General features: G+C 41.7%; 1 long non-coding RNA gene across 1 annotated transcript in view; it reads left to right on the forward strand.

The window, feature by feature from the left end:
* Positions 1-13402, forward strand: part of LOC118010698 — a 48469-nt gene extending 35067 nt beyond the window's left edge. Inside the window, exons 2-4 of the long non-coding RNA XR_004679298.1 lie at positions 9778-9867; positions 11871-11939; positions 13158-13402. This is a non-coding gene — a long non-coding RNA (uncharacterized LOC118010698). The remainder of the gene's footprint in view (positions 1-9777; positions 9868-11870; positions 11940-13157) is intronic.
* The last annotated feature ends 4376 nt before the right edge of the window (positions 13403-17778 follow it).

The raw sequence follows: 17778 nt of genomic DNA on the forward strand, positions 1-17778 counted from the left end.
TCATGGTGAAGTTAGAGATAATGTAAACATAGTGCCTAATACAATGCCTGGTACATAATGGGTGCTCAAAATATGGCACTTATTAATACCAGAAACCAAGAAGGCTTCGATACCTGGCATATGTCAAACCAGGTAGCAAATATATAGCCCCAGAATTCTGACAACTAGAAGAATGAGTTATTCTGAGTCCTAAGAAGTTTTCCTTTTTTATTCAAAGAATTCACTCCTAGACCTATTCTATGGCTCAGTAATGTCCCCTTTGCAAGCATTCCCTTCTACCGTTCAAAGTTAACTAAAATAACTTTCATCAAAAATGAAAGTTGTTGTGTCCAGCAACTGGGCAGTTCAAGGGGTGCACCTGGCCCCTTGGGGCTGGACCGAGTGCTCAAATGATGCTTGGAGGCCTGTCTCTCATTTCTTTTCTGTTGCTTCTCTCTTCTTGAGGAGGCTAAGAGGGCTCATAGCAGCTCTGGAATTGAATTATCTTCTCAGACCATGATCACAGAGAAAAGAGGGCATCTCTTTTCAGATAATTTCAGCAAAAGACCTGGGGAGTGATTGATTGCCTTGGCCTAGTTCAGATGTCCATCCCTATGCCAGGCTCTCTGATTAGCCTGTTCAGCTGCTCATCTCTGGAGTTAGTGATAAGACTGAGTGATGAATCACTAAATTCTACCCCTGAAACTAATAATACAATATATGTTAACTAACTTGAATATAAATAAAAATCTTAAAAAAAAAGAATGAGTGAAGAATATTTTGAGAAATGGTTGTGTAGGCAAAATAATATGCCCAACACACCTATCTGCTCCTAAGAGGGTTTGTTTTTCCTCCTTCTTTCTTTTTTCTTTTCTTTTAGCATTCTGACAGTTTATGTATTTCTGGTCCATATTGTTGTTTTCTTTTTTTTTTTTATTATGTTATGTTAATCACCATACATTACATCATTAGTTTTTGATGTAGTGTTCCATGATTCATTGTTTGCGTATAACACCAGTGCTCCATGCAGAACGTGTCCTCTTTAATACCCATCACTGGGCTAACACATCCCCCCACCTCCCTCCCTTCTAGAAGCCTCAGTTTGTTTCTCAGAGTTTCTCAGAGTCTGTCATGGTTCGTCTCCCCCTCCAATTTCCCCCCCTTCATTTTTCCCTTCCTGCTATCTTCTTCTTCTTCTTCTTCTTTTTTTTTTTTTTAACATATAATGTATTATTTGTTTCAGAGGTACAGGTCTGTGAATTGTGTAAGACTGTCCTCCCTCTTTCTTCTTCATTCCCAGAAAGTTCCTAGAGGGCCACATTCCTTTCCAGAACTAGATATGTTCTGGCAGTTGGTTCTATTGGGTCTCACAGATAGGAGAACTGTCCAGGGACACCTGTTAAAAATTCAGACAGGAGGATAATCCAGACCCTAACCTCAGAGATGGACATTGAAGTGGAAGCTTTAGTTACAGATTTGTCTCAGATTTAAAAAAAAAAAAAAAAAATCTTAGAAAGGGAACCTCTGTTTTAGATGAAGTAATACAAATGTCTTCTCAAATATTCTGGGACTTAAGACTCATACCAGTTCATAGCTTCTTAGGCTCCAAAACAACCCAAAGACATTGGGAAGTGGTTATCTTTCCCTCCCATCCTTTCTCCTTTTCTTGTCCCCATTCCATGATGTACGTAATCAAAACACGTATCCTCAGGAGCCAACTACTCTTGGTGGTGATGAGATTCCTTCCAACAGGAAGGTGCTGGGGCACATCTGTGCTGTGTCAAGCCATGACACATTGGCATAAAGGGAATATTCCAGATGGTGCAGATGCTGCTGGTTTCAATGGTCTACTGCCTCTGGCATTAATTCTTTCTTAAAAACAGATTATGCAACACTCCATTTATTTATTTAGAGTCAATGAATATTAATTTTTAAAAACTAGGAAAAATATAAATACAAAGAAAATACAAACCACTTATAATTTCAACCCCCAAAGCCCCACATTTAATATTTTAATGTATATCACTCCAGATTTTATCTGTATAATTCCATTTGATTTCAGGGATGGATTCCAAAAGAACTCACCTGATTCAAACAAACTCTGAAGTTGATTCTTTTATAGGAATTAAATATAAAGTAGAGGGGAATGTGTTCTTGCAACACATGAATCTATAACCCATAAGTAGAAGGATACTTTTGTGATGCGCATCCTGTAACAAAGTTTTGGTGGATTTTTTTTTCCCCTCAAGGTTTTTGTTATCCTTACCTGGTTATATTTTGACGAATTCTTGTCCCATTTCATGCATTTCTTACTTTAAAATTCATACTTCATATTATTTCAGGCAATATTAAGGCCTTCTTCATAACACTTAACTATGTCTAACATTTTGTTCCAAAGTTGTTGATTTTTAGACAGGTTTTCCCATTCTGTGTCACTGCCTAGTGAAAGTTTGGTTGACACTATTTGAGTCTGTGAAAACAAAAACAAAGCAAGAGTAAATTTAGACTAAGAGATCCCCGAAGTCCCTCACATAAGGCCAGTGCACACAGTGATATGGACCCCAGGATGGTCAGGATTGCTCACTAGGAGCCAAGGGGCCCCAGCTGTAACACAAACAGAGATGAACACTTGCCTAGACCTCTAGATTTCAAGTTTTTTGAGTCCTGACAGTTTTCTTTCAAGTTCTGATGGATTTATACTATTTTGACTTTATGATGAGATTCTAAACATTTCTATATCCCACCGCTATAGATCCACCAAAGCTGTGACCTTCTCTGTGTATGTATGCATATGGATAAGCCTTTTCTTACAGAAATAGGATTCACCGTGGACATGGTTTAGAAACTTGCTCTTTTGACTCATCAATATATCATTGTTTACAACGTGTGACAAATAGAAAATAATTCAGACTCCGCCAGAACAGAGACTTTGTTTTTCACCACACTGTTTAAAGTGTTCTCACCCACGGGAGACAGACATCCAGAGATACCCTGTGTAGGTGGTAGGTAATTTATCTAAATCTCTGTAGTGAGGTGTTCCTCATTCTAACTCTGGTCAGTGGGACTCCAAAATTGTTAGCAAAACCCAGGTCTTCTCAAAACCCCTCATTCCAGAGGAGATGATCCAGATGTCCCTCACTGGTCAAGGTGCCAGCATAGAGCGGCAAACATGGTCTGGGTTCTTCCTGAGCAGTGAGTCCTGGGTGCAGACAGGTAATAAAACAAAGCTTGTGAGAGACTGCCATGCAGCTTGAATGACAAGAAGGAATCTGATTAATTTAGAGTGCAGAGGGGCTGCCTCATGGAAAAGATGTTTCAGCTGAGACCTGAAGTATCCCTCTTTGGAGGGAGAAGCTGGGAGTTTTTTTGAGAGGAAGAGAACAGTGTTCCAGGATGACGGAATGGAGTGTTTGAAAATCTGGAGGGAAGATGGAACAAGGAAATTAAAGTTTCTGAAAGGCATCCAATTCCATAGGACCCAAAGCAGAATGATGGGGAATCTGAGGGAACATCTTGGGGACAGATTTCAAGTTGATGTAAGGGGACATTCAGTGAAGCCAGAGTTGACCAGTGAAATCATGGTCTTCCTCAGTGTTTGTCCCTGGAGTGTGTAAGCAGGGTGGGGTTGCCGTAGGAGGAACTGAGCTTTGGAAGGCAAGGGGGGAGGGTCAGAGAGATGACCTAGATACTCTCTGATCCTATAAAATATACTTCCTAAAAACCAAAGCCCATAACCAGAGCCTCTTTCCTTAGTTTTATGACTTTGTGTTTTTCCTTTGGCCAAATACCAAAGAATATTATTTAATTCCCGTAGAACTGTGCACGGAGTTCAGCTTGTGTTCAGCACAGGTCTCATTCAACTGCCATTCATCTGAAGATCTAAAGAAAATTTAACTTGCTCTTGGGTATTCGCTTAGCAGAAAATAGAATTTGAAAAGTGTTGAAAAACATCTTTAAAAAGATGAATAAAATGCATGACGAACGCTGGATTTTAGAACTGAAAGGGACTCTGGAGGCCAACAAGCCAACATCTTTATTTTATAGATAAAATATGGAGGCAAAGAGAGACCTGGGGTCCAAGGCAAAGTCTTTGGACAATGAAGGCCAGAGGCAGGGCTGGTGAAACAGACCTCCTGACTCCCCGGCCACTATTCTTTCAATGTGATCCGAACACGTCTGGGGGCAACCTAAGAAATAAAACCTATATATTTCATAGAAATTCAAATTAAGTCTAAGGAATCAAATATCTGAGGAGCTGCCATGTGTCAAAGACCTTTGTTCACACTCTCACTGATTACCCAACTGGCTCCTTCTCATTATTTGGGTCTCAGCTTAAATGTTAAATCCACAGAAAGACCTTTGGAAGTGCAGTCTACTCTTCCCTTTGTACACTTAGCAAAGTTCATTAGTGCATGGGCTTGTTTATTTTCTCTCTCCCTGACTGGCCTGTAAATTCTGTGAAGTCAAGGACCAAGACCGTTTTCTCAGCTCCTCTGCATTCAGTGATAGTGGAATGCCTGGCAATGAGGGGAGGGGTAGGTACACCACATTTGCCCCTGCACACCCACCCCACTCTTCTTCACTCTGTTCTGGAGCTGGGAAGCTGACATTCATCGACTTCATCCATAGGTTCCCTTGACCTCTGACATCTGATCAGGTTCTCCATTGGGAGGTGCAGGCAGGAGAAGAGGGAGGTCTGTTTTCCTCCCTCTGTTCCTTCCCAGGCAGCTCCAAGACTGTTGGTCAAACCCTTCTACCCAAAGCCACAGCTTTAGTCTTTGGCTCTGTCCTGGAGGTAACCACTCTCTGGCCCTGCCCCTTCGGTGGTAGAGGTGGTAATGGCTCCCCTCTGTGGCGAGCTCTGGTTAACGCACCGCACATTTGTCTCATTTTACTCCAGCCAAGCCTTTGGAAATAGGTCTTTTACCAAACTTTTCTCAATGCCTTCATCCAGATGTGCTGCCTCCGTCTTGTGGAGACGCTAACAGATGCAGTAGTTGTTTGAGAAACTAAAATGGAGGAAAGATCATACACATTCCATAGAGCCCCAGAGAGGAGAACCGTGACCATGGGAAACCTGAGTGAAGCGCAGGGACATTTTCAAGGAAAAGACATCAGAGATAGAAAGGCCAATCCTTAGGAAAGTGTGTGAGTCTCATGAGTAGGAGTTCAATAGATCATTTCCATGCCACATAGATCACACATCAAGGGAATGGGGCCGACTGCGTGACCTGGGTGTGACAGTGAGTCTGAGGGGCTTGTCTCCATACCGTCCACAGGGATCAGACAGGTCACGGATTTCCTTTCCTCTGCAGAAAAACAGAAAGGCCAGATTGAGTCATTTATAAGACCCCTTTCAGCTCTAAAATTTCTTGACTCAACATTTCCATGGGGTGGGCTGGCTGGGGGGAAGTGACTTTAGAATTTCTTGGGAGGATGGAAATGACATCAGGAGGAGGGTCTTTGGTTTTGAGTGTGTGAAGCCATCTTGGTAGCTGTTAAAGCTGCCTTTTTGTCACATCTCTTCAGGAAGAGCCCTGCTTCTCCCAGTGACTCTGGGCTTTACGGCAGACAAGCCCACCCATGCTCCATGAGGCCAGTATCCACTCAAAGTGAATCTTGGATTCCCTGGAGGCAGGGACTGAGTTTTCCTCACTGTCGTATTCTCCAATATGGAAACTGGCACATTGGAAGTCCTCAATGGACATTCAGAGAACAGAGGAAATAAATGTTTGTGGCAGAATTTCTTGGCTTCTCCTGTCCCTGCCTTCCATCCTATTTTGAGTCCGTATTTTCCTGGCTCTTAACCCCTTTTGACTAAATTTTCTGTTCCTGGCTCCATATTTTCTCCTTGGAACCAGGAGTGGCTTTGGCTTCTCCGGAACCGGCCTTTGATAATTGCCATCTGTGAAGTTTGCATTCTAACTGCCTGTATGTGCTTTAGGAAATGGCATCCCCAACAGGGCCCTTGAGATGCCACCTAGATAGCAAGTCTTAACAAAATCTCCAAGTTATGTGACCAATAGATCTCTCTCTTTCAGCCTCATCGTCCTCCTGACCTTTACTTCATCCCAAACTCACATTTCTTTAACCCCTATATGAAAGGGCAATAATTTTCGAGTAAAGTACTTAGAAAATCTAAATATCCTCTAAACAAAAGACCATAATAAACCTGTCTTGAGAAACTGCCACATGCTCTGGATGTCACAGTAGTTGCTCAACACATTTGGTCACAAGGGAACTGCTAGGGGTTTGTCAACTCCTATTTCCTGTTTTCTCTCGGGCACAGAGCCAGACTGCATTTCCCAGACTCCTTTGCAGTTAGATGGGACTAACCAGTAGCAACCAGCGGAATGTGGGGGCCAGAGATGTGGGCCACTAAAAGGCCTGGTCCCTAAAATTTCTCACGCTCACTTCTGCTCTCTCCTTTTGTTTGCTGTCTGGAGGCAGGGTATCCAGTGGCAGATTCTAAAGCCCTCAGGGATACTGGAGCCCATAAATGAAGGAGTTTGAGTCCCTAAATGATCGCAGAGTCACTGGATGAAGGAGCAGGTTCTCGAATGGAACAGGGAGCCCCTACCTGCTGATTTTCACGGAATATGACTTGAACAGGAAGTAAATCTTAATCGTGTCAAGACACTGAGATCTGGGGGCTGTTACAGCAGCTGGTCTCCCTTGACTAATACAATACATCTACTTGCCCCAGATTTTGAGGTTCCAACCAGCCTCCCTGAGTGTCCAGGCTGGTACTTCTCATAGGAGAAATCTGACCAATTCTAAAACAGAATTCTACCAAGAAGTATATGTTTAGGCAGAAATATTTCCCCTAAATATCCTTCCAATGAGGTGTGTGTGTGTGTGCGTGTTCAAGATTGAGGGAGCTTCTTTCAGTGAAGGAAACAGATTAGCTTTGATGTCTAATAATCTGGTACATGCTGCTACAATCAAAATGACCCAAACAGAAAAATAGCATCTTAGGAAGGGGGAAAAAAAGAAGCTATCCCCATCAGCTGTGGTGACCAATTATTACTGTGGCAAAATTATTGTCAGTTCTCCCAGCCTGTGCTGTTTTTGGCAGAGGCTCCAACTTATGACCTTTCTAAATTAAAGTTTTCCCTTGGAGGAGGATTTTAAGAGAGGAACTTAACAATTAGGAAAGAACAGATAAGTTTCTGAGCTGTGCCGCAGGCCAGCTACATTCTATCCAAACCTTGAGATAGGAAATGCTTTGCTTGATTAGCCAACAGCCATGTGCATTTCAATGGTTCCATTCTCTTCATCCCATCAGATGCTGCTGAGGGCAGGTGAAATGAGAGAAACATTAAGTTGTTTCCTAGTTGTTTTTGGTCATTTCTTTAAGAAATATCATTGAAAATATAATAGAGGAGAAACCAAGGAAAAAGCTGGTTCATTTTGTCCTCTGTGGTTTTTTTGCTGTGATCATTATCTGCCTTTTCTTCTGCCATGCATAGTGACCTGATCAGTAATATTATAGCTGGCTTGATCTGCCAAAATAGGGGACCGCCCCCCACATAAATACATAAACAAGTAAATAACTAAAATATGGGAAACCTCAAACCCATTGTATTTGGGGAGAATTCCAAGACTATTTTGAATTGCTTACCATGGGGTTTTTTCCTAAATAATTTATTATTTTGCAAAACCAATATGGCTAAATTAACTTGTAAATTAATCCATCATAAAAGGCTGGGAAATACCCTTTTTATTGGCTTCCCATTTGAGCATTCACAATGGAGTTGGAAAAGTGACTATTATCAGTAAGAATACTTGTTTTCAGTTTTTTATAGAGGTTCCTGTCCTTTAGAGGAGGAGAATTTTCATTTTTCCAATGTCTTGAGATCATCTAGGGGCCGTGGGGCTTGGGACACAGGTGGACACGAGTAGAAGTGTAGATTGTGCCGCTCTCCATTCGTGTGACTTTGGGAAGATTGTGTGAACTGTCTAAGCCTGTTTCCTCTTTTGTGAACTCTTTTTTATGATACTGCTGTCCGCATCACGCGTTATTGAGAGGTTCAAGTGGGAGAATGAAGGAGCAGCGTCTGAATCAGAGGCTGGTACCTAAGAGATGTTCAATACTTACTGTCTTCCTTCTGGAGATTGGCAGCGGAGACCCCCATGGTCTCCCTGTGATCCCCTGGGAACTCTAGAAAATCGGTGCAGGCTGTGGGGGACAGAGTGGTCATCTTTGGGGAACACCACTGCAGAGTGCTCAGAGCCCCAAGAGAGGATGGTGTTTCAGTGTCCTCCTTCACACAGGCTAAATTCAAGCCCGTGAATGGGGAAGTGATGTGTCTGAGGCTGCCTAGCTAGAAGAAGGTGGAGCCAGGCTCAGACCTGCTCCTTTGTTGCTTTCTGACCCCATGTGCCCATTTATTGAACGTATACATTAAGTTCCTGATATTGACAACAACCCCATGAAAAAGGCTTTGTTGTGACCCCCATTCTACAGAGAGGACACTGAAGCTCAGAAAGGCAAAGTTACTTGCCCAGATTCACATCCCTAGTGTGTGGTGGAGCATTCCCAGTCCATTGGACTCCAAAGCCTTCGTTGGTCACCTTGTTTTATGCACCACAAAGGGGCTCTGAGATTGATCAGTATGTTCCAGTTCCAGAGGTCAGAACTCCAGCCAGACATACAGAGACCAACTAAGGATAGCATGAGTAAGCCAAACCTTTTCTGCTCATTTATGTCATACCAGATGTAAAAGTTCCATCAACAGGAACACCTCCAGCCAGCAGAAGATCGACTTCCTGTCCATCGTTTTAGACTGTGTTCTCCTGATGACTTTCAAAGGGGCTTGGAGCCCAGATTAGTTTGACAGCATAACAGAGCGAACCAACTCTGTTCCCACAAACACCACTTCCAAGTCTCTATGAGGTGACTTCAGTTCACTGTCCAGTTTAGACTGGAGTGGCCAAGCTCTGGGGAGTCCCCCATACCCACGGCAGAGCCAGCATCTGGATGCCCAGATTGAAGGGTGGACACAGAAAGCCCAGCCCATCCCTTGGCCAGTGAATGCAATCCCTTCAAGAGCTTGTATGAGCAGCTGCAGCATCCCAGAAAGATCTTGGCAGATGACACCAAATTAGAGGAGAATAGACGCGGGGAGGAAATACTGTTTGCAGCCTGGGCAGCTTTTACGTGCTAACGACCTCCTCTTTGCTGCTGAGTTTCAGACCTGTGACTTTCTAACAAAAGGCTTTTCTGGCCCAAACCTGTAGATTAATATTGTGAAAAAAACAAAAACAAAAACAAAACAAGCCATTCACGGAAGTGGCTTCAGATGATGTCAGTGCACTCCACGGTTCTGAGCCTCTACTATTCAGCAAGGAAGCAGAGCACAGCAGTGCAACAGGGCGGCTTCGCCACTTCCCAGCAGAGCGGCTTGGACCTCAGCGTCCACATCAGTAACAGGGAACGACATCGGTACTTACCGCAAAGGCCGTTAAGGGAACTAGATGAGCTAAACCACGGAGCCCTTAGAATGATCCCGAATCCGGGCACCTGGGTGGCTCAGTTGGTTAAGCGACTGCCTTCGGCTCAGGTCATGATCCTGGAGTCCCGGGATCGAGTCCCGCATCAGGCTCCCTGCTCGGCGGGGGGTCTGCTTCGTCCTCTGACCCTATCCCCTCTCATGTGTTCTCTCTCTCTCATTCTCTCTCTCTCAAATAAATAAATAAAATCTTTAAAAAAAAAAAAAAAAGAATGATCCCGAATCCATGCTAAGTGCCATGTCGGCACAGCAGATGCCCTAATTATATTTTCTCATCAGAAAGAAGGGGATAATAGCAGCACACACGCAGGATTGTTGAGGAACGAAGGACTGGATATTTCTGAAGGACCTAGAGCGGTGTAGGCACTAGGAGGTAAGTACTGGGTCTCATGCTGAGAGGCTGGTCAGAGGTGCCTCCCAGAGTGCAGGTTTGGGGATCCAGGAAGCAGATGCCCGAATCTTGTCTCTTCCAATTACCAAATACGTATTTTGCAGATCGGGTTGTTCACATATGCAGTTTGTTACACTGGGAGGTGATGTTTAAGGAAAAAGAAGAAGTCAGGTAGGCAGAAGGCAGGCCGGGGTGAAGAGTGCCCACCTAGAACCTGACTCAACCATTGAAGACCAGTGTAGTCTTGGGCAAACTCTCCTCCACTTTGACCTCAAGTCTCTCTCTTGTGGAAGGAGAGAACAGGGGATGTCCCAAGTTCCTTGGGATGCTCATATCAAATATTACTCCTTTGGGGTCTCACTCTCACCCGCTGCTGGTGGGGATGGAAATTGGAGCATCATGTGAGGGAGGAATTTAACCATCTCTGGTTCAGACAAAGCTGTATGCGCCCACCTCCACTGCAGCATGCGCCAATAGCTTTATATTGTTTCATTCTACATATATTTTTGAACCCTCGCTATGTGGGGGCACTGTACTAAGAGCTGGGGGTCCGCCAATTAACAGAACAAATAAAATTTCAGCTCGTGAGGAGCAGGGTAGACAAACAAAAATGAGATAAAATGAGAATATGCTTCAGAGAAACTGAAAAAGAAGGGAACGTGGCAGGGAACGCCGCCCCGGGAAGGTGGTGAGGTTGTCCAAGGTCCACTTCCATAACAGACGGCTCCGGTCCCAGGGCAGCGCCTGGTGGACAGTAGGTTCTGAGTAACAGGTTAGATGAGCAAATGCCTTAATGAGCAGAACCTGAATCCCGAAAAAACTGATTTGGATGCAGATGTAAATAGGCAGTATATTTTCATCTGAAATGAATCAGTTCTGACAGTTTCCAGAGCAGGACTAAAATAATTACATTACCATTATTTTAAACCTGAGAAACACAGGCGGAATGAGAACCACATTGTCCTCCCAAACCGGGCCCAGCTTTGGAGACCCAGTGCAGTTAGAGACGTTATTTGCACTTTGCTGCCCCCTGGTGGTAATGTAGAAATATAGCCAGAGCTCCACAGCTCCGGAGGTTTGTTAAGTTCTAAGAAGGTAGAAAAAACATGCCAGCGGGCAGGCAGGCACCTCCATCACTGGGGTATTGAGATTACACTATCAGTGTGCTGACCACATCTTTCAAATCCAGAAGTATGAATTTTCAGGGTCAAATGGCTAGAATATATCAAATGAGGACTATTTCAGTTAAGTCAGTACCATGAGGCACCTTTTTTTCACTATTTTGGAGCAGGTCATCTCTGCTCAAATATTACTCTTCATGAGTTTATAATGATTGGAATGGGCTCAGAGCTCCTAGGGACCTAAGATATTTCTCAGAATGTTTCCTAGGGAGTCCATGCGTGGACATTGGGGACCCTCTGAATTTTTTTTGGAAACGCTATTCCCAAAATGTGTAGGGAAATGTCAGATCCAAACTGTCGGGAAACTCTGGGCCAGTTGTCCAAGGTGAGTCCTCCATGCAAAGAGAAACTTGTGTTTGATTATCACTGTGGTTCTTCTGGCTGGAACATTGTATTTCATTTATACATACATTTCCCATTTTACCTGATGTCACTGTGGCTGGTAATGAGGTCACCTCTGTCACTGGTCTTTTGGCAAGTTTCCTAACCACTCTGAACCTCTGTTTTCTCATCTAGTGAAAGAGAAAAGAATATCTATTAAATAAGATTAATCAACACTTGATTAAGTGGGCATGTGAAATAAAGTAGAATGCCAGGCACCCACTGGATGCTTAACAAAAGCTTTGAAAAGCAAGCTCATTAATCATTAATATTTATATAAAATTATAAAATATTCAAGATTTATAAGTGATTAAGAAGACTTATCTGATGCATTATTCCTGGTGTTATGTTCCTTCTAAGCTATGAACCATCCATCAAAGAGTGAAAACTTCTGATTGATGGACTTTGTCCATTTTTCTCCAGGTATATTTCTATTGGAAAGTACTGTGAAAGCCATTATGAGGAAAATTTTGCTGTGTTTTGTGTTTGAAGGTAATATGCTGACCCCATCTCTGTTCACACTTGGTTCTGATTGAGAATAATAATCTACAATAAAGGCTAATGTTTGCTACATCATGTGCTCAGGAAAACTGCCCTGGGTCTGCATCTGGGGGGCTCTTATTTGCAGAATCAGCTGCTTTCTTATTTTCTTTTATATCTTTTATAGTTCTTATTTTTATTACTACAACTGTAATATGTGACTATTGTAAATACAATTGAAACATTACAGAAACACATGGCCTATAAAGAAAATATTTTCCGTAATTCCAACCTTTTCTCAGAGGTTCGGCATATTAGGCTCATTTTATTTAATGAATATACCAGTGTGTGTGTGTGTGTGTGTGTGTGTTTTAGTAAAAATAGATGGTACTAACATGTTGTTCTGCAACTGATTTTTTTTTAAGATTTTATTTATTTATTTGAGATAGAAAGCAAGAGAGAGAGAGCATGAGGGGAGGGGAGGGGCAGAGGGAGAGAGAGAGAAGCAGAGTCCCCAATAAGCAGGGAGCCCAATGTGGGGCTTGATCCCAGAATCCCAGGATCATGACCTGAGCCGAAAGCAGACTCTTTCTTTTTTTTAATTATGTTATGTTAATCACCATACATTACATCATTAGTTTTTGATGTAGTGTTCCATGATTCATTATTTGCATATAACACCCAGTGCTCCATGCAGAACGTGTCCTCTTTAATACCCATCACCAGGCTAACCCATCCCCCCACCCCTTCCCCTCTAGAACCCTCAGTTTGTTTCTCAGAGTCCATAGTCTCTCATGGTTCATCTCCCCCTCTGATTTCCCCCCCTTCATTCTTCCCTTCCTGCTATCTTCTTCTTCTTCTTCTTTTTTTTTTAACATATAATGTATTATTTGTTTCAGGGGTACAGTTCTGTGATTCAACAGTCTTACACAATTCACAGCGCTCACCATAGCACATACCCTCCCCAATGTCTATCACCCAGCCACCCCATCCCTCCCACCCCCCACCACTCCAGCAACCCTCAGTTTGTCCGAAGGCAGACTCTTAACCAACTGGTCACCCAGGCGCTCCTGCAATTGATCTTTTTTTTAAACTTTGCACATCTTAGATATGCTCTACATCAGTCTGCCTCCTCCCTATCTCTGTCTCTGAATCTCTCTCTCTCTGTAATTGTTGTGTAGTATCTTACAGCGAGGTATCCCTGTTGTAACTCTGCAGCTTTCCTTCCAGATTGCCTGCTGTTTTTGATCAACATGGGGGATCAAAGATCTCATCAAGGCAAGGTCTCTCAAAGACTGGAGAAAAAGAAGCAGTAAGCGAGAGTGTTCTCATGGCAGACTGCAGAGCAGAGAGCAGTAGTGGGCAGTTGACAGAGGAGGTGGAAGGACCTGGAGGCATCGTGGACAATGTTCCTTAGCAGCGGAAAGATGCATGGAACTCTACCAATCCCATCTTACCTGTAAGAGTTATAAACTTTAATTGGTGAGTTCTTATGGTTTATGTTTTAAGCTTCAGTGTCATTCATTCAACCAACAAACATTCTGAACTGTCTATTGTGAGGCAGTCAGAGCTGCTGAAATAAATTTTCTTGACAGATGAAAACCGGTTATGATCCACAGGGCAATAATCAATTGCATTCCACTGGACATGATTCATTTGCATTCCTCTGGATAAGACTAATTTGCAGTATCAGTTTTCTGTGATTCACAGAGTAGTAAAGTAGCTTAAAGTTTAAAGTAGTTTAAAGACAATGAAAAGGCAGAGATAATCTGGAAGAGTTTATTAGACTGGTCACAAAGAATATTTTCTGTTCATTTCAACTTCCCTGACAAATATCACGTTAGTATGCAACTGGAAAAATGTGGCATGCAAATGTTAAGCCAATGGATACAAAGTCATTTAAAAAAACAGCAGAAATGGGTCTCTGGGTAGTTAAGCCTCCGGTTCAGTTAAGCCTCCGGTTCTCGATTTCGGCTCAGGTCATGATCTCAGGGTCATGAGACTGAGCCCTATGTAGGGCTTCACACTGAGCATGGAGACTGCTTAAGATTCTCTTTCCCCCTCTGCCCCTCTTTCCTTCCTTTGCATGCTCTCTCTCTCTCAAAATAAAAAAATTAAAAAAAATAAAAGAAAAGAAACAGCAGAACCAATCAATTTGTAAGATGGGTTTTGGAGAAGGAAGGAATACCAGGCTGAGGAATGGATCTATAGAAGCAGGAAACTATGGTGGGTGATGGAGATAACATAGCTCCTGGCTCCAGCCTGGGGCCTGTGTTTCTTGCCCTCGGGTCGAATTTCCTTTTTAAACCCAGCTTTCTTGGCTTTGACCCTCAGTTCCCTCTAAGAAAATTGACCTTCCCTCCTCTTAGTTTATTTCTGGAGATATTGTTCTGACTGGAGGCTCACATCCCATCAGTGAGACACTTGACAGAACCTGGACCCAAGCCACCCCACCTCTCACCAGGTGGGCTCAGAAAATAAAGAAAAATGGCAGGCTTTTGGAGATTCTTCAAACATGATGTTTGAAGAAAATTCAGTGTAATTCTTTCTGGCTCAGCTCTTGTTTGAACCCAAATGTCAGCAGAGACAGGCTGTCTTTGGGATTCAAATGAAAAGGCTCACATCCCATTCTGTACACAGGGAGTTCTGCAGCTCTCTAGAAGGAGCTGTCCTGGATAGAGACCTTGCCTGCCGCGGATCTAAGCTGTGTTCCTCCGTGTCCCCACTTTTCCCTGTCTGCCTCTTGGAAGGAAGAATTGGTTGTGACCAATTTTTTTTGGAGGGGGCGACAATCAGTTTTGGTTTTAAGCATTTTGTTGCCCATGAGTGTACTTTTACCTACTTTAATCTCCATGACAACCCTACGAAGTAGATATTATTATTCTCATTTTACAGATGAAAAAAATCGAAGCCTTGGGGAAGTTATATGATTCCAAGGTTACACGGCTAGAAATGCAGGAGACAGATTGTAGACTCAGGGCTGTCTGATTCCAAAGTGCACGTTCTCATTTGAAAGCTATTTTATTTTTGTCAAAACTACGCATGACCATAGTTCAAGAATAAAGTCACTATTCTGTATCTATCTCTACGTCTCTAAATAACCCACTTATATCATCGCTTATTGATCTGTTTTAATCATCCTTCTCTTACTTCCAGTTCCTGGATGTGGGGCCTTTCCCAGCTCAACACAGTTCCCGCCCGTGATTACAACAATCCATCATAGTTCTACTTAGAAACTAATATCAGTATTCAATAGATATTTTACAGTGTGTAAATTCTATTGACCGGGCTGCCATGGAATACACAGTAATGTTATGTAAACAGTACCTTCAATTGCATTTCATTTTCTGATTGTTGTTGGTAATTAGAAATACAACCGATTTTTTTACGTTGACCATGAATCCAGCAATCTTGCTGTATAAATTTATGAATTCCATAGCCTATGTGTAGTTCCTCTGGTTTCTCTCCATTCGCAATCAGATCTTTGAATAATGGCAGGTCTCCCCTTCCTTTCTAACGGTTACTCTTTTTCCTTAAAGTAGACATTACTGGGTGTAATTCATAGACTATAAGGTGAATGACTTTTAAGTGTGTAATTCAATGAACTTTGACAAATGAGTGGACCCAGGAAAGTATGACAACAAACAAGATGTGGAACCTTTCCCTGAGCCCCTTGCTGGGCAGTAGTATCTCGTATCTTCAACCCCAGGTAAACAGTGATGTTACATTTTTTCCCCAGAATTTTCTACTTTTGTCCCCTTTTCATTTACTTTGCTGCTTATTTAACCTTCTCTTTTTTTGTCTGACCATTCTTGCCAGGGGTTTATCAGTTGTTTTAGTCTTAGGACATTGTTGATTCTTTCTGTTGTATGCTTGTTTTCTATTTGATTGATTTCCGCTCTTATCTTTGTTATTCCCTTCTTTGGATTTAATTGACTTTTTTAAAAAAGAACTTCTTGAGGTTGATGCTGAGATCACTGATTTTTAACCTGTTATCTTTTTCTAATAGACCAAAAATTACCTTCTAATCACAACTTCTCTCCGTTCTAGAAATGTCGCTATATTATATTTTTATTATCATTCCCTTGAAGATATTTAAAATTTTTATTTTTATTTCTTCTTTTACTTATGAGTTGTTCAGAAGAACATTTTTAAATTTCCAAATATAAGGTTGATTTCCAGCTATCTTTTCACTGTAAATTCCCAACTTAATTCTGCTAGGTCAGAATATATTTTGTATGATTTCAATCTTTGAAAATTTTTTAGACTTGCCTTCTTTTAAAATATTAGTAAATACTCCACATGTATACACTTCCAGTTGTTAGAAGCAGTGTTCTACGTAAGAAAATTAAGCTGAATGTGTTCACCACGATGTCAAATCTTTTATATTTGTACTGTTTCTGCCTACTTGTTCTATCAATTACTGAGAGAGTTGTATTAATGTCTACCTTTTTGATGGTGGGCTTGCATATAATTCTGTATAGCTCTTTTCGTTATTATACTTTAGATGTCTTGAGGCCATATTATTAGCTACATATTGCCTACAAATACTACATCTTCCTGGTGAAATGAAACTTTTATCTCATGAAATATCCTGCTTCTGTTTTAGGAACATTTCTTGCCTTAAAGTCCACTGGGTCATAACTGCTACTTTTTTTAAAAAATCCAATTTATTGAGGTGTAATTTCATACAATAAAAACTCACTCTTTTTTTTTTAAAGATTTTATTTATTTATTTGAGAGAGAGAATGAGAGACAGAGAGCATGAGAGGGAGGAGGGTCAGAGGGAGAAGCAGATTCCCTGCTGAGCAGGGAGCCCGATGCGGGACTAGATCCCGGGACTCCAGGATCATGACCTGAGCCGAAGGCAGTCGCTTAACCAACTGAGCCACCCAGGCGCCCCTAAAAACTCACTCTTTATAAGTGTATAGTTGAATGAGTTTTGACAAATGTGTATAGCTAGGTAAGTACTACTGTGTTCCAGATACAGACTATTCCCATCACTCTGTAATGTTCTTTCTTTCTTTTTTTTTTTAGTTTTATTTTATTATGTTATGTTAATCCCCATACATTACATCATTAGTTTTAGATGAAGTGTTCCATGATTCATTGTTTGCGCATAACACCCAGTGCTCCATGCAGAATGTGCCCTCCTCAATACCCATCACCAGGCTAACCCATCCCCCCACCCCCCTCCCCTCTAGAACCCTCAGTTTGTTTTTCAGGGTCCATCATCTCTCATGGTTCGTCTCCCCCTCCGATGTCCCCCTTCATTCTTCCCTTCCTGTTATCTTCTTCTTCTTCTTCTTTTTTTTTTAACATATAATGTATTATTTGTTTCAGAGGTACAGGTCTGTGATTCATTAGTCTTACACAGTTCACAGCGCTCACCATAGAAATGTTCTTTCTTGCCTCTTTGGAGCCAATGCTTTCTTTCTAAATACTTTTTTCACCATGTTTTTTCTTTTTTATTGACTTAAAAAAATCGTAATCTTCCCTTCTATCAGCATATTCTAATTTACTTACTATGTTATAATTTACATATTATAATTGTTATACAAACCATAAATAATTCATCTTGCTAAAAAAATGCAATAAACTACTGATGTATTCTTTTATTGGTCACTCTAAGCTCTATGATATGTTTTCATCATCTTCTGAAGTCCAATAGGAATTATTGCTTTTATCATGTCCCAGTACGTGCAAGGATGATGGAGCTCTTTAACCGTGTTTACCTTTTCCTGACACGTCTGTTATTGGTTATTTAAATTCTCTCTATAGCTCAAACCACATGAACATTTTTATTTAATGTAGTCAAATATTCATTTAGGTTTGCACATGCTAATTATTT

The sequence above is a fragment of the Mirounga leonina genome, unplaced genomic scaffold, assembly GCF_011800145.1.
Source record: "Mirounga leonina isolate KUSES-001 unplaced genomic scaffold, KU_Mleo_1.0 Mir_129, whole genome shotgun sequence".
Lineage (NCBI taxonomy): Eukaryota > Metazoa > Chordata > Mammalia > Carnivora > Phocidae > Mirounga > Mirounga leonina.